This window comes from Microtus oregoni, unplaced genomic scaffold (genome assembly GCF_018167655.1).
Source record: "Microtus oregoni isolate MIOR12 unplaced genomic scaffold, Mior012 000011F_ref0000422, whole genome shotgun sequence".
Classification (NCBI taxonomy): domain Eukaryota; kingdom Metazoa; phylum Chordata; class Mammalia; order Rodentia; family Cricetidae; genus Microtus; species Microtus oregoni.
The window spans coordinates 1,975,375-1,997,134 of NW_024543070.1; the positions used below are offsets into that span (position 1 = coordinate 1,975,375).

A 21,760-nucleotide genomic window follows, 5' to 3' on the forward strand; every position below is an offset into this window, starting at 1 on the left:
ACTAAGAAACTAACACATCTCCTGTGTTACCTCACTCACTTCAGAACATTCCCGGAACAATTCATAAACTTGTAATACAGAATTCTTATTTTTAAAACTATTTTTAAGAAATTAAAATAGTTTAAAACTAAGACTTTCGGGTATAGAAGAAGCACGTGTTCCACCAGCTTTAGGACCTGAGTTTGGATTCCCCAGAACCAATGTAAAACCCAGCACAGGCACTTACGGGGAGAAGGGTTAACCAGCCTGGTTATGCCAAGGTAAAGAGACCCATCTTGAACGAGGTAGAATGGCAAAGGCAAATGGCAAAGGTGAACCGCTGACTTCCACACAGGCACCATGGCCACACACAAAGAAGCATCATACATACACAAAATCTCCAGGAGAACCAGGCATGGTGGCACATGCTTGTAATCTTAGCACCTAAAAGACTAAGGAGGATTGCCAAATTTCAGGACAGAACCAAATAGTGGTAGAACTTTCTCTATGACAGCACCCATCAAGCAGTATTAGTATTTGACGATACAGTTTCTTATATGTAACTTTATGATCCCCCAAATTTAATACCATGCTTGGAGCTAGGACAGTTATACATATTATTCATTGATAAATGAAGCTTTTTGTTAACAATTCTGGTCAATAAACTTTTTTTTTCTCCTCAGCGGATACTGGAAAAATAACACAAAATTTAACAGTAGTGAGGGGAGAGGACTTCTTACTCTGAAATCCACAATCCCTCACCATCTTTCTGACGAAAGAATCCATAGTTTTCAAATGATGATACAATCTTTAAAATGTAAAGAACAACTAAAAAGGTTACTTTCATTTTCTCCCTAAACTGTTGTTAAACACCTTCTTAGAAACAGGGCTGGGGGTGCAGCTCTTTTAAAGTACTTGCTTTCCACACGCAAAGGTCCTGAGCCCCAACCCTAACACTTGAAAAATAGATATATAAATTTCAGACACAATCTCTTCTAAATACTAAATAATACCAGCAGCTGAAAGTCCAACTATGTTTTTTAAGTATCTAGAACAGTTTCAATAGACATACTTTAAAAGGCCTAAAAACTATTTAGGTAAGAAAATGAGGAAGGAATATTACATACTGTTCAGTTTAGCGCCCACACAGAGCAAGTTTATTTCTGCATTTTCTAGTAGTCACACAGAAGGCACTTTTGTGACTAGATATGATTCACTGTGTCCAATTAAATACCAGTTGCTTTTAAAAAACAGCTAAAGAAAGAACTGCAGTGTAGTACTGCTCCTGTACTGCTGGAGTACTGTAGTGCTGTAGTGCTACTGTAGCGCTGTTACAGTGCTGTAGTACTATAGAACTGTAGGGATATAATACTGTTCTGCTGTAGTGCTGTAGTACTATACTGAGTGTTGTATGCTGTTGTAGTGCTGTGGTGTTGTAGTGCTGTAGTACTGTACTGTTGTAGTGCTGTGGTGTTGTAATGCTATAGTACTGTACTGTTGTATGCTGTTGTCGTGTTGTAGTGCTGTACTGTTGTATGCTGTTGTCGTGTTGTAGTGCTGTACTGTTGTACTGTTGTCGTGTTGTTGTGTTGTAGTGCTGTAGTGTTGTAGTACTGTAGTGCTGCAATGCTGTAGTTCTCATTATACTTCCAGATGCAATCAAAAGTGAAACTATGAATGTGTTCAAAGAAACAGTCAACGCAAAAAATACAAAGTAGGGAGGGCCTAGGACCTTCCACAAGGCAATGTGCCTTACCCTCTCTGAGGATTACATGGAGGTGGGGTGGGAGGATGTGTGGAGGGAATGGGAAAAGAGGAGGGAGTGGGAACTTGGAATGGTATTTTTTAAAAATCTAATAAATTTTTAAAAAAATCAGAAAACATATTTAAAAAAAGAAAACATGACTAACCAGTAGATCCTACAGATTAGGTAGCATAGCTACTGAGCTGTGCTCCAGAAACACCCTGTTCACAATTTTTCACAACACAAAGTATTTATAATGCCCGAGGTTACTGTAATTTTTTTTAACAAATGTGTCCCCTTTAACTGAAATCTTAATCCTTCTACTAACTAAAATTAGTAAGCATAATTAGCTATGTGAGTGTATATAAATGGTAACAAAATATATGTTAAAAGACAGGGAACTGGTCAAAAGGATGCTTTTAAGTTATCTTAAAGAAGGAGCAAATATGAAAATCGTCTTATTTCTATGAACCGCTTCAACTTTGATATAGTGATAGTCACTAAAAAAGAGCTTCTCAATTTGGAGAACATTAGCATTACCTGGCTGTAAGCAGACATAAGAGGACTGTATCTGACTGTATTTGACAAGCACTAATAAATCTTCAAAACGGAAAATCAGACTAATCTGCATGGTTCAATCATTTAAGACCTTACATACAACCTAGATAAACAGAAAAACAGTCTGAAAATAAATCTGTGTACGTATGTTCTGCCTCATAGGCCAAACAGACACCAATGAGAAGTTCTAGATTTTTAAAATAATTTTAAAATATTATACTATCAAAATATTGCTGTAGTAAAAAAAGAAAAAGATTTATTCAATGCATCTCTAATAAACATAATTTACAAATAAAAAATTGCAACAAAGTTAATATCAAATTTTATATTCAAAACTTATTTCTGACAGTGTTATTTTCCCACAGGTTTGTTACATGAAATAAAAATATACGTATTTATATAAGCAATACTAAATAGACTCACCAGGTTGTATGTATGTGTATTTATGCATATGAATATAAAAATAATCAAGAGATCTCGAAGTTGAAAGGTGTAAAGGGGACACTGGAGGAGTTGGAGGGGGAGGAAAGAGTGAAAATTATGTAAAATATTCATGTATAAAATTCTCAAAAGTAGAAAATTAAAACTATGTACTTATTACAAAACAGTTCATTTGGGGTATTAAACACTTTACTCAGTCTCAATCAAAAAACTGTATTAGAATATGTATCTTCAAGCGTCTCTGAAATTGAAATGAGTGGAGATATTTGCGATGAGACGGTCAGCCACTACATCACCTGATATTAGCAGCCGGTGTCCCAGTTATTGGTGTCTGGCATTACTCCAACTGCAGTTGTCTAAGAAAGGAATAAACACTTATTTTTAAAGTGAAATCATTAGCTGTAATGTCAAAATATGGAAATCAATTTCTTTAATTACATACTACAAAAAAAGTCTCAAATGACTTAGAATCTATCATCTAAAATTACTTAGCATTTCTGAAACTTGATTTCAATGATGTCCCTATACATTCCTATGAAGATCTAGAACTGTCTAGCCTTTGAAACTGACCACCTAAAAGAAGGAAAAGAAAAAAGGACAGAAAAAAAAAGGAAGAGAAATCTAAAAGAAAAAAGAGATTACTAACTAGTTTTTATATTCTCTCAACTGTGGATTAGGTGGAATCCACTAGTCACTCACGAAACTAATTTAATGGATCTTAAATCGCAGTTATTTAAGATGACACTAATAGAAAAGAAAATGGAGTGCACATATGTAATAAGAAAAAATCGCATTGTTCTTTGTTGTCATTGTTTGTTTTGTTTTGAGACAAGTCATCTACATAGCCCCAGCTACCCTGTAAGTTACTTGTATAGATCAGGTTGGCCTCAAACTCACAGAGGCCCATTAGTCTCTGCCTCCCAAGTGCTGGATGAAAGGTATGAGCCACTATGCCCAGCCAAAATATCATGTTTAATGAGATTTTCAGTTGTATAAATAAAAAGGGTATGTGGGGGGAGAGATCCATGTCTCCGGCCCCTCACATGTGAGCACTCATACGTCTTTCCTGAGGCCCGCCCAGTTCAACAGTTAGGAGAACTGTAAAATACTCTGTCCCTTAAGCATTTACTATATTATATATGGAGAACTGCAGGTCAAACTCATATTCTGACCATTTAAGAATTGTCTTTCCAGGTAAGATGGTGAGCTAGAAGCCATCAGAACCACTGGTTGATTAGTGTGGAAATGAAACAGGAGTATTTGATCACTTCATCAACTACTTCTCTAGTCCCAGAATTGACTTGATCAACACTCCAACAAACCTCCCCTACTACAGAACCCTCTGAATTACAGTAACAACTGGTCTGGCAAGATACATTCAGAAGTACACAGCAGGGACAATAAGGGTAACCTGCTGCTTTCTACTTGGTTTTAAGGTCTCCTCCAGAAGAGAAAACTCATACCTGGTACCATAAACGGCTATGAATCTGCAGCTGCAGAGCTCACAAGCCCCATGATGAATTTATTACTGTTATTCTGCTAAACAGACACAGTATCGAACTGTGCCCTGAATTCGTCTCTCTGCAGCCCTCAAACCTCATCAGGGAAGTTCATCTGTGCAGTAGACAGTGGTAAGCACAAAGCTCCCAACCAATCAGAGTAGAGACTGTGTCAGTAGAGCACTCAGCCACAAACAGGAGAGGAATATCACGCTCCTGCTCATGCCCCAAAGGCTGAAGAAAGAGTGTAAGAACCAGAGGTGAGGAGTGTAAGCATGAAATTGCCTTTGAAACATGACAAAGACCACTGCTCTGGGAACTCAAGGCAGCTGTGTTGGCCTGAATAAGACTGCAAGATCAAGCCAGCCAACATAACATAGAGGGAGGAGGAGTCTCACAGCCTCCACTTCTAACCAAAGAGTTGCTGCCTACTTATTACTGCTAGGGGAGGGAGAGTCAGTTTTCTTTAAAGGTGTGGGCCTGGTAGGTGGGCCACACTCCAGTAGCTGGCCCTACAGCCAGGAGTATATGAGCAGCACAAATTAGACTTGGTGAGTTATTTAAAAAGAAAGAGGACATGAAATTGGAAGGGACCAAGGAGGTAGATATAGGGGAGTCAAGCAGAAGGATTGGTGTGAATATTATCTGTTCTTCCATGACCTACAACTTTTCAAACATGCCTTTTATATTCATTGAAAATTATTTTCTCCTGTTCATCAGCAAAGTCAAAAACATCTGATTCACAATAATTATGTTTATCAGGTCAATGCAAATACAAAATAATCAAACACTGGACCACTATTCCTAGGAAAAATGCATTTAGGGTTTTGTTCAGACTCTTTCTTAAGTCACACAAGTTCAATAAACCAATCAAATCAATATACAAACTTATTTCATGTATATTTCTGTTTTGAAACACTTTACAACATTATATCTATACCCGCACCTGAACTAAGTACTTATCCTCCCCACAACACACCAGTTTTCTTTTGCTTGGGAATACTATTCAGCTCTTCAGCAGTAGGTCTGGGGTCATTTTAAACAAAATCACGAAAGGAAAAGGGAAAGGAAAGGACTCATTATGAAAAGCAAAACCAGGAGACTGAGTAGCCTTATTTAACCTCAGCTTGGCACACACACTGACTAGATCAAAGTTTTTCCTACCTTCTGTATGAGTCTGCTTGTGACTCACTGAAATAGCAGCAGGAGCGTTCATTTTCAGGTCACAAATAAAGGTTAGCCATCAAAAAAATTTGCAACTATAGAATCCTCAAATATTCGAAAGACAGTAAAAATCTCCTCTAATTGATGAAAACTGCCTCATTGAAAGTATTGCACCATATTCTGGGAAGATGGTTCAGTCACACAAGCAAGGAGTTGGGTTCAGATCGCCAGCACGCAAATTAAAAGCTATATGTTTGCATCTGTAATCCTATGCTGAGGTTGGATCTTAAAGTGGAGATCAACCTGAGCAACACAGGGAGAGAAACCTTGGCTTAAAAAAAAGAAAAAATATTCCAGAGCTGGAGAGAAAGCTAATTAGGACAGTGCTTTCTATGTAAACACAGGAATAAAAGTTTAAGCCCCAGTATCTTCTTTGAACTACAACCCTCTTTGAACTAAAACCAGAAACTGTAACATGCACCTGTAATGCCAGCACTAGGAAGGCAGGCACAGCTTGCCTAGGCAGGGCTTGCTAGCCATCCATTCTAGCCAAATCCTGAGACCCAGCTTCAGTGAGAGACACTCAAAAAATAGAGAACAATTAAGAAAGACACCAGATGACAATCTCTGGCCTACACAGACACACACACACACACACACACACACACACACTTACTTTCATCTACTAAATGGATTAAAAGGATAAGGAATGAGAATTAAATACCACCAATATGTGACTCCTGGTGAATATAATGGAACTAAACAAGGATGAGGAATGACTGTTAAGATCATAAGAAGAATGATCACGTCTTTCCAAAAGAAGCAAAACATCTGCAGCTGAATCCGATCAAGCCTCTGCATTTCACTGTCCATGTTAAGGAAGCATAGAGTACAATGTTTTGCTCTTCTATTTAGTATAAAGATACCCCAATTTCTTTTAATCTGATGTCCTCAAAAGCAAAAGTCATGCTACTCAACTTCTCTTCCCAATAACAGCACACATTAAAAACTGCTTAAAAGAATAACCAAATCATTGAAAATGTTCTCAGAAATTTGGGAGTAATAATTCATATAGCCATTTTTATGAAAAAAAAAAAGGAAGGAACAATGATTATAAAGCTGTAAGGCATTTACAGTTCAAGAAATGCAATATCCAAAAAAATGCAGTATCACATGGATCAAAAGTCTTTAATAGTGTAATTTTTGACTCTCCAAAATCCTACAATCCAAAAAGGGAAAAAAAGCTGAGCTAGAAGTCTGTTCTAAAAATCCCAGCAACACGACAGGATGAATAGAAGGGTTACAAGTTCAAGGATATATGGTTTACTTAGTTAATGAGCCCCTGCCTCACAATACAAGGAAAAAGAGGGTAAGAGCACAGGCTTACATGTACACTGCCCCATATCCAATCCCCAGCACTTAAAAACCACCACTAAAGATAACAACATACATGCACTAACCTTATTTAAACAATAAAAGCTCTTAGATGTTAGTTTCTTTTAAATAATTCTAAAAGCTTACTCTAGAAATAAAACTTTAAAAGTAATAGCTGAAGGGCTAGGAAAATGGCTCAGTTAAGTAAGACTGCTTGTTGCACAAGCACAAGGACCTGAGTTTGAATCCCCGAGACCCACATAAAAAGCTGGTGTGAGTCCATGGGCCCGTAACTCCAGTCAGTGCTGTGGGAGGCACAGACAGGAGAGTTTCAGGTTCAGAAGATGACAGGACCGACCCACCCATGTGTGCATAAGTGCATGTTCGCACACTCACATCATCTTTCAAATTGATCTTCCCAATAAAAAGATGGAACAACCCATTTATCCAATAAATTCACAGCCATTAGAGGCCTACTGTTGGACAAACAGAAATGAAGAAATCAAATAAGACAGTTTTTGACATGGAATGTTTAAACGGGCAGTAATGTAAAGTATACTATGTACTAAAACAAAAGTACAGTGCTTTCTCAACACATGCCAAGTGTAGAGAACCACACTGTAAGCTCTGGGTCTTGTCATTTAAGTACAGAAGCTGGCTATCTACGAGGTTCAACATGCTCGCGCTGAATGTGCACCTCAAGAGCCTGGTATCTTAGAAAACTCAGAAGCACAGGGAACAAGCACATGACAGCAGTGCTCACTGGTCCACACCCTTCCAGATGAAAAGACAGCAAGAGCATACACACAGAACACCGCATCTCACAACCAGTGTCATTCCCCTACGGCAAGTTCCTACACGACTAAAATCCAGATTTGTTTCTGACCTTTATTTAGAGCAAGAGAGAGAGATACATAATGCCACAATTTTAAGTTTCTTAAGGACCATTTTAAGAGATAAATGAGATTACAAAGAAAAGAAGAGAAGGGAAAAAGAAAGCTAACAGAGAAGATAAGAATAAGAAAGTAAAAGGAAAGGGGCGTCAATACAGGTATAAAGATATTTACAACAGTGACTTAGAAACAAATCAAGGAGTTCAAGGAAACTAAAACAGACATTACAGCCACACCCTTGACTCTGTCATTAAGGAGGTTTGAGGCAGAGTCAAAATGTATAAAAAGAGGGTTTCCTGTAAGTGCTCTGACATGACGTTATCATTTGCAAAACCCTTGATATAGTCCTGGAGACCAGAGAGCAACTGAATACCCAGACTTCTTCAATGGTTCCATACTGAGCATCCTAACCAACACTATGCATCTGGGACCTCCATCAGGCCCAAGATCCAGGGTTAGCTACTCAGTAAGGAAAGGACTAAAGAAAGCAGGAAAAAAGCAGTGAGGGGAGGGACTTTCAATAACTGTTAAAGGAACTAATGCAAATTAAAATAAAGTCCTTTTGATGATCATAAACTTACAAGAAAGAAAGTAAAAAATATTAACTAGCACCTACTGAAACTGTCCAGGGAAGTAATATACATACATTCCTATTAAGTAGTTTCTGTTAAGAAGCAGATGCAAACCCATCCACAACCACACAACTTCTTTCAAAGTTTCTGCAGCCCCTTTTTTAGTTTTCAGAAAGTCTCAGGACTTTCGACAGGTGGTATAATGTCTGCACACACCCCAGTAAGGACTGGACAACACACTGAATAAGAAAAGAAAACCACACATTTGCCAAATCTATAATGAAACCTACAAATACATAAGATAAAGAAGTAAGGGTCTAGGGATATACGTAAACTGGTGGACTGAAGTAATAAGAGTGGTGGGGCTGCGTTCCCAGCACCCCGGCCGCCTGCTCGGCTAGCTTATGCCCCGAAATAACAACACACAAACTGTATTCATTTAATCACTGCTTGGCCCTTTAGCCCTAGCCCTTACTGGCTAATTCTCACATCCCGATCAACCCATCTCTAATAATCTGTGAGAACCGGTCTTACCGGGAAGATTCTAGCCTAGTCCATCCTGGGTCGGAGCTTCATGCCGGGAGCGGGGCATGGCGTCTCTCTCAGGCTTCTGCTCCTGAGAGGAAAAGCTGTCAAGTCTCTGACCTCACTTCCTCTTCCTCCCAGCATTTTGTTCTGTTTACTCCGCCCACAGGGCCAAGCAGTTTCTTTATTGGCCAATGACCTTCCTCCATCAGTGGACTGCTTGCCTACCATGCACAAAACCCTGGATTGACTCCCCAACACTGAAAAAAAAAATCTAAAGGACCAGCAAGACTGCTCATCATATAATAGACCTTGTCATGAAGAAATAGCAACCTGAACTCCAGACTCACACAAAAACTAGAAGGACAGAACTAACTCTAGAGTTATCCTCTGGCTTCCAAACACACGTCATAACACATGCACACATGTACACACATGCACACACACACCATATACATAGCTTAGAATTTTAAGAATACTAATGATAACATCTCAGAACAGATTTTGCATTTTTAAAACAAGTCAATTCATGCCAAAAATAAAAAAATATATTTTAGAACCTTTTGCATAGTAAAATTATTAATAACAAACAGCAATCCTGTGAAGCAGTGCTCGTTACTCCTTATTACATGTTGATTTTATTATGGTACTGTAGTATTTTACCAAATTAAAAATAATCTCCAAAAGTCATTCATAACGTTCACATAACATGTTCTCCAAATCCTATGTATAGATTATTAAAGCTCTCCACCACAAATTCTTTTTTTTTTTTTTTTTTTCCCGAGACAGGGTTTCTCCGTAGCTTTTTGGTTCCTGTCCTGGAACTAGCTCTTGTAGACCAGGCTGGCCTCGAACTCAGAGATCCGCCTGCCTCTGCCTCCCGAATGCTAGGATTAAAGGCGTGTGCCACCACCGCCCGGCTACCACCACAAATTCTTAAATATCAGAGTAGTTTTTAGAAATCTAATCCTTACAATGTGTGGAATAATGGCAAAAACTTGCCACCATGCAGAGTGTGTTGGAACTGAACTGAATTCATAATAAAAATAGCTTGCTCCCTTGCCAGGCAGTGACGGTGTACACCTTTAACCCAAGCACACAGGAGGCAGAGGCAAGTGGACCTCTGAGTTTGAGGCCAGTCTTGTCTACATACTGAGTTCCAGGACAGCCAGGGCTACACAAAGAAGCCCTGCTGTCCTCCCCCCCCCCACACACACACAAAATAAATAAATAAATAATAAATAAATAAATAGAAGGCTTGCTTCCATTCTGTCAGACCAAAAGAGCTGAAAATGAGTAAGGTTACTCCTGAGCCAAAGTTAGCATCAAACGAGACAAAAAAGGACCTCAAGTAGTCATCAATGACAAAATAATCCTATACACATCTATTATTATCATAGTGTATTAATGTGTATACATATACTAACTATACTCAATACAGACAATATAGTATGAATATATTATTACTGAGATAAAAATATTTCTGCTGAGGAAAACTCCAGAGGTACTTGTTAGCCCTGATACAAAAGAGGAGGAGGAAGTAGAGTCTACTATGGGTCCACTTAAGTCTCTTCTGTCCCCATGGAGACTCCTGCCATCTTGGCACTTAGCAGCTAAGAAAGGAAATTCAAGGGTTTGTGGTCTGGGTTATAAACCAGGACTCTGTCTCAAAACCTTAAAAAAAGAAAGAAAGAAAAAGAAAAGAAAAAAAACAACCCAATGATTTTGTAAATATGATTAATATAACATAAAATGAGTTAACTTTTAATCAGCAAGCATTCTTTAAAGATAATTTTAGAGATGTGTTTTTATTCCTTAATTCTTAATATTTCCAAGAGTACTCCCTAGTTGCTGCTCTAATTTCTTCTTGATAAATTTCCTTTTAGAAAGCTTTACAGGATATCCTAAATGTTCTAGCTTTGATGCTATGCTTATCAAAAATTACTAATGTGAAATAAATATGCCTCACCAAGGAAGCTGGGTTCAATGCTATGAGAAGTCACTTTTTGAATCTGATCCTCTGATAATAGCTGGGTCTATGTGTGTGTTTGTTATTTATTTTGATCTCATTCTTTAGACCAGGTTGGCCGCAAACTCAGGGCAATCCACCTGAACTGGCTTCGTGCACACTGGGACAATAGCTTCATGAACCACCATGCCCTTCCCACGCATTTCTTTTACCATTTCCATACCTCATCCCCAATTAAAATGACAGCATGAAGGCAATGATTTTTAGTGGTAAAGGTGTCTATAAGGAAAGGAAGAAATCAGTTCTTTTCAACCTTGCAGCCAACTAGAATAGCCTAAAGAAATCTAAAAGATGCCAATGCTCTGGCTCAATCACCACATTCAAATATAAATTAGTTGGGTAACATCCTAAGAAAATGTTAACAGGGATTTGGGCTGAGCGCCACTGGTAGAAAAATGTTCTCCAGGGCCCTTTCTCTCCACTCATCTACTAACGAAGTGTTAACACTCTCAGGTCTACAAACACAGTCTTATAAATATACTTTTCTTCTCTTACGACAGGGGAAAAATATATAGAATAAGATCATTTTTACTTATTTGACTTTTGGTGGATTTTTGTTTTGCTTTTTGATTTTTTGAGACAGTGTTTCTCTGTGTAACAGTCCTGGCTGTCCTGGAAATCTCTTTATAGACCAGAAAGGCTTTAAACTCACAGAGATCTACCTGCCTCTCCCAAGTGCTGAGTTTAAAGGTGTGCAGCACTATTGCCCAATACTGATTTTCTCATCCTAAATGCTCATAAATTATTTGTCTGCTCTTCAAAAATAATAAAAACAAAACAAAAAACTTTCATAAGGACAGTATTAAGATAATTAGCAAAGCATACAATACATATTCCATTTAATCAACTAACTTTCAACAGATCAGAAAATATATGAAAGAATGACTTTTTAAACTGGTGACATTTTAATACCTTATCAGCAATAAGCATTTATAGACTATCAATTATATAAAGATATTTTAGCCACAATATATCTTGACATTCACATACTAGAAATGAACTCAGAAAATAATCTACCATTTGATTGAATGAAAATTGATATCACAAGATTCCACGTCTTGAAGAATTAGATTTAGGAAATATCATGGGTGGTATTATTACTTTCAGATCCCAGGAATGAATACAAAATAATGCTTTATAAACCTTTGCACCAACAAATGCCACCTATCCAACACTAATGCCTGTAGTTACACCTGCACATTGGTGCCAGGCAATCCCTGATTACAATTTCATTATAAGGACTCACAGTCATATGTCTGCACAGCATAAGCCATACATAAGACGAACGGGACAGGATGAATATTCTCTCTTCTCCACTACTTTACCAAACATATTCGCCTACCATATGAAGGTGCAATACTCACTGGTAGAGTAAGTATTTCAAAGAAATAGAAAATAAACATGACACCGACTGGGTATAAGGGGAAAAAAGCATTTTCACTTCCCTTTTCACAAAGGAAATTCTGAACACAATTTTAGCTCTAAATATATCACATTCTAATACATTGTCTAGTACTCTTACAAAAACAAATCTAAAAAATATACAACACAATCATTTCAAAATACTGTGTATGAAACATATTACTTCTAGAACATACATTTATATGAAAAAGGTGTCACATGGCCAATTTTAACTTAAAACTTCAGAGGTCTATGGAGATGGCTGCAATAGCATGAGGACCTGAGATGAGATACCCAGCCCTATGTAAAACTGCTGGTCATGGCAGCAGTGCGAACCTGTGATCCCAGTATGGGGTGGTGGTGGAGGGAATGTAACATAGATAGGTAGATCCCAGGGGATCCTAACGGAAATAGAAAGCTCAGATCTAGTAACAGATATTACCTCAAAATATATGGGGCTGGAGAGATGGTTGGCTCAGCATTTAAGAACACTGACTGCTCTTTCAGAGGACCCAGGTTCAATTCCCAGCACCCACAGGGCAGCTCACAATTGTCTGTAACTCCAGTTCAGTGCATCTGACACCCTCTCAAAGACAAAACGCCAACGCACGTTTTAAAAATATTTAAATAAAGTAGTTTCTCAAAAAAAAAAAAAAAAGCCAGGTCAGGCGGTGGTGGCGCATGCGTTTAATCCCAGCACTTGGGAGGCACAGGCAGGCAGATCTCAGAGAGTTTGAGGCCAGCCTGATCTAGCCTGATCTACAAAGTGAACTACAGGACAGCCAGGACTGTTTCACAGAGAAACCTGTCTCAAGAAACCAAAAATGAAAAATGGTGAAGAGAGAGGAGGGTACCTGAAATTAAACTCTGGCCTCTACAAAAACACTCACAAGCAAATGCACTCGTGCACACATGAACACATACATACACATACACTCGTGCACACACACTCACACACAACTCAAAACTTTTAAGATGTATCCAATTTTAAGAATCAAAAAAATATGTATCAATATATTCAAGGAACATTTATTTCATGGTATTACATAATGGTAATACAATTATGTGTAAAAATTCTAAGCTGGCAGAAAACATTCCTTACTAGAAATCTATTCTCTTTACTCAAAAAAGGATATATGAATGCATGTACATGTATATACACACATATACATACATTTACATACACACATACATATGTACACTGGATGAAGAAATACACAGATATAATGGAAAATTCAAATACAGAAATATACTAAAAGAAGAAAAGTAAAAATAATTCTAAATGTCAGTTTATAAATAACTTCCATTAACATATTCTTTTGGGAAATAAACGGTGAATATATTTACATACACACATATATATCTATGCCTTTCTTTAATATACAATGAAGAAAGGAAAAGTCTAATACAACTTTCTTCAAAATGAAAATATGTAAGCGGTTAGTTATATCCTCATTCTGCTTCCCATTTTCACCGAAACAGGTCAAGCTTGAGATTCAGTGAGTGTACGACGCACAGGTATACACTCGTGTTCATTACTGCTGCTTATCTGAAGGGAAATTTTTTTAAAAAATCTGTTATTTAGAAAAAAAGCACTCGGCTGCCTGCCTCCAAATACTGAGAACACAGCACCTGTCCTAGAGAGGCTGGGCTGACTCACCAGCACTGCAGACAGGACTCCTCTGATGGCCTCCCACCTGTAGGTCAGAAGGCGATGACACTAGTAATTTGGAGATGAGAGTTCTACTAATCAAGCGCATGACATCAATATTTCACTCAACCTCCCCATGACTCACTCAATTTTAAAACTGTGATTCTCCCACGCCTTCCCTCCCACCCCCCACTGAGTCTCCTGTTCTCAAATTTGGTAAGAAACCACCCTTTCTTCTTGTCATTGAGACTGCACAACTGCAAGTGTGTCTGACTTCCTTGTTTCACTTTGTTTCCACAGAGCACTTACTCTCCACTTGGGGTGAGGAACAAAGGGGTCTACTGAGATCAAAGGTGTAGGCAGTATTTTGAACAAGGACCAGAGGGCAGTAATTTGGTAAATAATTAAATAAATGTATTCATGTTTTTTTTTTTATTTGAAATCAGAATAGCTTCAACAGTGCCATGTAAAGCATAAAATCTTACTACTTGGATAGCCTCTTTTAGCGCGTCAAGTTAGCCAGTTTAAAACAAGCAATATTTTTAGTACTGAAGAATATTCAGCCCAGAGTACATTTAAGACAGCAACATGAGTCGTTTTCATCCATTGCATCTGTACTACGCTGTGGAGTTCAAAGTGTATTGACATGCATTATTTATTTCAGTCTCAAAACAAGTAGTAATGGTCACTATTGATTGTATCTCTAATATTCATTTCCCCATCCTTCCTTCTCACGCTATTTTCAAAATATTCTCTCTCCCCTGTGTAACTGCAGAGCAAGGGGTATATCCTGACCAGTAGACACCAAACGTAACTCTATTTCATTGTTCTAACTGGATAAAACAGGTGCACCATTAATTCTGATCAATAAAATATGAAGAAAAAATATACTGGTGGGCCAGTGCTAAGGTTTTTCTCATTTGGAAAGGAGTGACAAGATGAAAGAGGGCAGGCAAGCAAGCTCCACCCCCTCCTCTGCCGATGCGAGTCTATAATGTGATCTGAGAGCAGTCTAAGGATGTATTGAGAGCACAGATAGGAGCCAGCAAAGTCACAGAAAGGCAAACAACAAGACTCAGCCTTGGGCCTTCCCAATTCAAGCTGCACACAGCTGTGCATTGCATTTCAGCCTTCTGAAGCAGTGCATCCCACATAAGCAGCATATCCCTGTATCATTCTCAAGCTGGACCTTGTTTTATTTTACCTGCAAATTCTCCTTTTCAACTTGAGCTAAGTTAGGCAGGTCAGCATAGCAATCTTCAGCCATCAAACCAGCATGCTTTGCACCACATTCAAGTGCTCCTGATACACATCAAGGGCGTGTTATTTCTACTTTCTAAGAACAACCTCGCCCCTACCAATTCACCCTACCAGTGCCTACTCAACTTGAAGAGCTACTGAAATGGTAAGGCTCTACTCCAATGCTGATACTGCAAAAAACCTGAAAAATAGCATAGGAAATCTGACCAAGTGTAGTTTGCACTACTTTATGCAATCACATGACTAGATATTTAAACAATGCATTCTGAGAAATGACCTTCTGGTAGGGTCAGGAAAACCAGAATTTCCTTTGTGTCTTGGAAGAAGATGCAGTCAGGCAAAGTGGCTCAAGCCTATAATCCTAGCACTTGGGAAGGTGACAGACAGGACGATTTGAAGTTCAAGATCAACCTGAGCTACATATTCCAGGCTAACCTGCACTGCAGAGTGAAATCATCTCAAAAAACAAAAAAACAAGCAGAAAAAAAAAAAACCACACACACACACACACAAAACAAAAAACAAAAAAAAAAAAACAACCAGTCATTAGCTACTAAAGAAGTCTCAAAGTTGATGTAATTAGATTAGATTTTAGTAGGGTCCTCTTTGACTTATTTATCAACAGATGTCAATTAGCTTTAAAGAGAATTTCTTTTTTTATCTTCAGAACAAAAAGCTCAGGGGCACTAAATAATTTACCGCAGCTAAAACAAAACAAGGTCTATTTACAGTGCAGTCTAGCACTGCCTCTCACATCACTGAAGCAGCCTTCCTATGGGGCCTTTACAAATTGTCCTGGATTAAAATCATTTCACCCTCCCCCATATCTCAACTGTAATTGGTTTTACTACACTGTTTTTTCCAACGCAGTCAAATGGTTCTCATACACACAGGTTTCTGACCTCAGAATTTGCTGAACAAGGTTTTACTGCAATATGTGATTACAAAAGCAAATGTAACTGCTACCGATGGCTTGTGGAGGCTTAAACACAAATGATTCTTGGGAGGGACAACTGGTAGGAATGAAAGTTCGAGAGGAAACGAGTAGCTTACTGCCACCGCATGCAGCGCTTGCTCTATTACTTCTTCAGGGAGAAGAAAGTATCATTTAAGCTCAGGAGTGGGTTCAAGCAGAGGTCACTTACGAGGCAATCTTCCTATAATGAGCCTCCCCAAGAGTCTTTGGTTATTCTATACACCAATCAGGCCTCTAACAATTGATACCTATCAGCAATTTCTGAAATGAAGCCCTATATGGCATCATACCTTGGCACTTTCACAACAATGTGCTCAATCTCAATGAAGAGCATAAAAGCAGAGTCAACCCCAACCCTCAATCTCATCTCCCCAACACACACACAAGCATACACGCATACACACACACACACACACACACACACACACACACACACACAAAGATTCTTCTAGGCAATCCAGAACTGGCTAAACACAGAGAAACTTAAGCACAACTTCAAGTCTGATGTTACTATACTAGAGGAAAAAAGCATAAGTAGTTAAAGAGAAAAGGCTGATATAACTGATGCAATGTTTCTGTCTTAAACCACTGAAAGCTAGAAAAATAAAAGCTGATATGATTTAGCCACAAATTTATTAAACTTAATTCAAACTAGGTTGGCCAAAATGTATTTCTTTCTCCCCTAGCACACTAATACTCATTGTTTGAAATGCTAAGGTGAGAGACTGAGTCTAGAAACATAATAACCCCAGGTCCCACAACAGACAGGAACTTCAAACACATACAGTTTCTCAACCCCAACTTTGGGAAGTGAGTTAGGAAAACAGGCCTAACAGTGAGTATCTAAAATAATCCCACATACACCTCTCTCCTTCAGTATTTGCTAGGCAAGCACTCTGCCACTGAGCTATAACCCCAGGTTTTATTATATATTTTCTAAGAAGTTCCAGGCTATCCAGAGTCCTTCCTCTTTAACAAATTACGCATACTTGATTCAAAAAATGAGACCCCAAGTATGATTCTGTCTTGTGGATCCACACAACAGGAATGCTTGTCACTGAAACTGTTTTCTGAGCCTATAGATTATTTGCAACTGGGAAAAGACATATATCCCCAGACTGCCACTTCCAAAGAAAGAGCTAACTTCCTTCTTAAAGAGCCAATACTGGAACATACTAACAGTATCAAATAATATCACTAAATGCCAACTGCTTGAAAAAAGAAAAAGAATATGAAAGTTGAAGGGAAAAACAATAGTGGTGACTATGGAGTCAAGAAAAAAGGGATACAAATACACATTGTTATTCCCAAGACATATTTTCAACAGCTTACTTACAATCACCTAGACTTCCCTGCTCTCATAAGGGGAGTCCCATCATTTAACTGAAGCCCCCAGAAAAGTCCAAAGTGGTCTTAAAAGTAAATTGTAGCTTTTGTTTTTTAGGGGGAGGTTTCAAGATAATATAAATTCAGTCACAATGTCTTTCTAATATTAAGAGAGAAATTTGAGGGAAAAAACCGTCACTGTAACTTTTCTACAAGCACTCAGAAACTGATGGTGTGAGGGTGATATTTTTCTAAGCACTACTTTGATAGTGATTTAAGGGTTAAATTACTTTAGAGTCTGCTGACACTTAAGATGACTAGAAATGGGCTGGAGAGATGGCTCAGGGGTAAAGAACACTGACTGCTCTTCCAGGGGAATCAGGTTCAATTCCCAGTACCAACATGGCAGCTCACAACTGTCTGTAACTCCAGGATCTAGCACACTCATGCAGACACACATACAGGCACGAAACCAATAAAATAAAAATAAAAGGATGACAAAAACATCATATATGCTTACCTGGAACTGTAGTTATTCTCATTTTATCATCTTACTATTACAGTTAATTTTCTTCGTGCGTAGATTTTTTTCTTCATGACCCTTTTTCTCTGCAAATCTCACCTTCAAATGTATTCACAGTAACAGATTATGCAATGGCCTGCATTGTGTTGTGTTGTTTAATATTTTACCACTCCCTTTATTTAACTGTATATTTTGTTTGGGGGGGTGCCCTTTATAATTAAAACAATATTTTTTCTATTCTGTGAAGAAAAAAAAAAACTATACCATAGAAATGATCTGTTCTGTTCCCAGCAGGAAAAAGATTACAGGATGGATCAGAGGGAACACAGAAATAATTGGAGAGCTTCCCATTTCTCCCTGAGTCATTTTTACAGTCCTTATTTATTTCATGTAAAACCAATTACCAGATTACCAGACACACCCATAATCAAATGTAAGTAAAGAAAAATTATAAAGCCATGTATAAACTGATGTCCACTGTATGCATCTGCTTCCCCCCCGGTAGCACAGATGACAGCCAGCTAACCATTGGGTTATAATTTGTTTTCTTAAACACAGCAGTTCTTCTGTGTCTACCTCTTGTCACCACAGAAGAGACACATTTGAACCTTCACACCTCCAGCTGACTCACTGTTAAACACAAGGCCTTCTGAACAGCCATGGCCTGCTCTCCACCCACTTTCCCAGCTTCCTCTTCACAGCAGCTCTGCAGCCAGCTCAACAGGTGCCCTAACACCCAGCCATGTGACAGTGCTCAGCCCCTGTGCCCATGAAAACATTTAAGGCCCAAACACAGTGTCACAGCCCCACGCTCATTCCTAACTCCCTTCAAATTAGTGTCTTGCACACGCACCCCATGCTTCCATCCAGCTCTAATAAAACCTACAGGAAGCTTGGGTTGCAATTATTTGAACCATGCCTGCTTCTCCCTTGAAGGTAGCTAGAGTCTCGGTCATCTTCATATTTCTACCCATTCTTCTAATAACATCAAGTGGTAGGGGGTATGAGTTCATTAGATTATCGCTTGATTCTAATCCCAGTACTTGATTTTGAAAAGAGCAACAAATGACTTTTGTCATTAGAAGAATTGCGGTATACATTTGCAAATCTAACACTAAAAATGTCAATAATTACACAACTCATCAAATTTAAGCTGACAAAAGGGGGGTCATGGATGTACATAGATCATCAATAACCATTCCTCAAGATACAGCACAATGTCAAAAAAAAGTCTCATCTATACCAACATTAAGAGCACGGCGGAACACTATTTAGTCATCCTAACACTCAAGAGGCCTCGACAAGACAATGAATTCAAGTCCAACCCATGCTATGTAGTCAGACCCTGTCTCAAAAGCCCAAAATGAGTAAGTAAACAAATAAAACAAAATAAAATCTTTCTGTTCCCAAGTCCTGTATGGATTCCTTCTACATGATACATATCCAGAAATGTAAGCTCACTTAAAGCAAAACTATCTATACCATTCTATCAAGAATGTAGGAGAAAGGCACACAACGTACGTGATAACACCATTCTTCCAGTGCCTATAAATATAATATTAATCTCTGAGCAGCTAGGAAAGCTCATATACAAAATATGAAGTTTATCCTAGGGCAGAACCACAATGAAAGCAAAGTTAAGTAACCATTATAAAACGCTGTAAGCACATCTCAAAAATAAGCAATTAAGAATGTATAGCAAGCAAAGCATGAGATTTCTGTCATAATATATTTTCTTAAACCAGTCTCACGTCTAAATTTAATGATTCTTAAACAACTTTGTGTCTATTTTTCTCCCACCTTGGGTTTACAGGGAAAGCCAAGATTCCTCAAAGAAGCACACATTTAAATTTGATTTATTTCCACTTTCATAGTTCGATATCTCTACCTGTGGTCAAACGCCAAGTATAATCACAAGAAGCAATTGCAAGAATAAAAACAGTTTGTCTTCGTACGTTTATTTTTTAAAGGTATTTCATCTTCTAATACTAAGTACCCGTTGAACTGACTGCTCCACGGGGCACTGACCTAAACCCGGATACTCATCCCAACAGAGCCACAACTCATGCCCAGCCTGGAGCAACAGTAGCCTGCTGCCACTCAGACTTTCCCTCACCCTTTTTTAACTTTTCGTCCTGAAACACGGGGTGGGCGAACAGGAGTGATCGTGGACGGCACAGCCCGAACTCCCCCGACTCCAGCAGCACACAGGATCTCCATCAACACCGCGCACCCAGGAACCGCGGTGCCTCCTCCCCCGCGGGCGGGTAAACACACCAACCCGACCCCAGAGCCCGCGGCAGGCACGTCGCTGCCTTCCCCGAACGGCTCGGCCGAGTTCCGAGTCGGTGGAAGGCTCGGCACACCGGGTCCCTCGCCGCCGCCTCGGCTCAGGGAAGTTGCTCCGCACCGCCGCCGCCGGCGCCTCCACCTCCCCGCCGCCCCGGAGCTCGGGCAGCCGCGCGACCGCAGGGCCCCTCCCCGGCCCGGCCCGCAGCCCCTGCGCCGCCCGGCCCGGCCCGGCCTCGCCCCGCCGCCCGCGCCCCTGGCTCGCCCGCCTGCCCGCGGGCCTCAGCCGACCGGATTTACCTCAGAGGCGCAGCCGCGAGCAGCGGGTTCGGCCCGGCGCGCGCGTCCGCCCGTCAGCGCCGGCACATCCCCGCCGCCGGCGGCCGCAGGAGATGAACGAGGCCGGGGAGAGGAAGGCGCGAGCTTGAGGAGGACGGGCCCGCGTCTCCCGGCTCGGCGCGCCGCCGCCGGCGCCACCTACCGCCGCCGCTGAGCGCCGAGTCGCCGTCCGGGCCGCGGCTGTGGCCACCGATGCAACCGGGAATGAATGCACGGCGGCGCCTCGCTTATCCGGAGGTCAAACATCCTTCGGCCTCGAGCATCCGGAGCGGCACCGGACCCGGAAGTGAACACATGAAAAAAAGAGGAAAAAAAAAAAAAGAAAGAAAAGAGAAGAAAAAAAAAAAGGAAAGCGTCTCGTCTCTCCAGCGGCCGAGGCCCCCAAGCAGCCCGCAGCGGCGAAAAGAGCCGAGTGGAGCCGAAGATGACACAGGCCGGCTCGGATTGGTCGGTTCGCTGGCCGGAAAGGAGGCCACGCGCTCATTGGCTGACACGACCTAGAAAGTCTGAAGTCCCGCCCCGCCCCGCCCCGCCTTCGCAGGAGCAGCGCGCGGGAGGGGAGCGGTTGTAGGTCCCTGGTGGCTTCTCTCTGAAGCCGTGGGAGGCTGGCAAAGCGAGGTCTGCGAAGAACTAGGCGAGCTTTAGAAATGCTACTGAGAATCAAGGGACAGAGCGTTCAGGGCATCGGTGCTCAGCCAGGGTGGCAGGGCCTTGAACAATGCCAGCAAATCAAGACCAGGCCGATGGTCTCCTCTTCCTGACCCCCAAGTGCTCTACCACGAACTCGGGGTGCTTTTAGAAAAATGGTTTGTGGTTCCCATTTGCGAGCTCAGGTCACCATCCCCTGAGCGAAAATTGTGTCATAGATATTATTGCCATTTTTTTTTTCCAAATGAAGCTCTAGGAGTTTGGACTCTAAACGTGACTCAAATCGTTAAATTGTAAAGCTCAAACGAAAATCCACTTCCCAGGCCACTCTGGCCACTTGGAAAGGGCAGAGGGTTATATTGTTTATTAAGCACTGCTTCGTGAGTAACACAGCATCATTGTGTAATACAGGACAGCCAGGCGCAGCCGCATAGGCCTGTAATCCCAGCTACTGGGGAGGCTGAGACAGGTAGATGGCACGTTGGCGCTAAGGGAGCTGGGACTGGCTTGAGATTTAGTGAAAGAAAATAACCTAGCATTCGGGAGTTCTGAAGTTCAGTCCATGATAC

At 40.3% G+C, this 21,760-nt stretch overlaps 1 protein-coding gene across 11 annotated transcripts in view; it reads right to left on the bottom strand.

The window, feature by feature from the left end:
- LOC121453278 (casein kinase I) overlaps window positions 1-20,906 on the bottom strand; it is an 88,695-nt gene extending 67,789 nt beyond the window's left edge. For 3 of the 11 annotated variants that reach the window (XM_041659898.1, XM_041659899.1, XM_041659893.1), the window contains exon 1: window positions 20,505-20,906. The gene's annotated coding sequence lies outside the window, so the exon portion shown is untranslated. Of the gene's footprint in view, window positions 1-3,018; window positions 3,079-20,031; window positions 20,156-20,504 lie in introns of those variants that run through there. The other 8 variants (XM_041659902.1, XM_041659903.1, XM_041659901.1 and 5 more) reach the window with 6 other exon arrangements.
- Window positions 20,907-21,760: the final 854 nt, after the last annotated feature.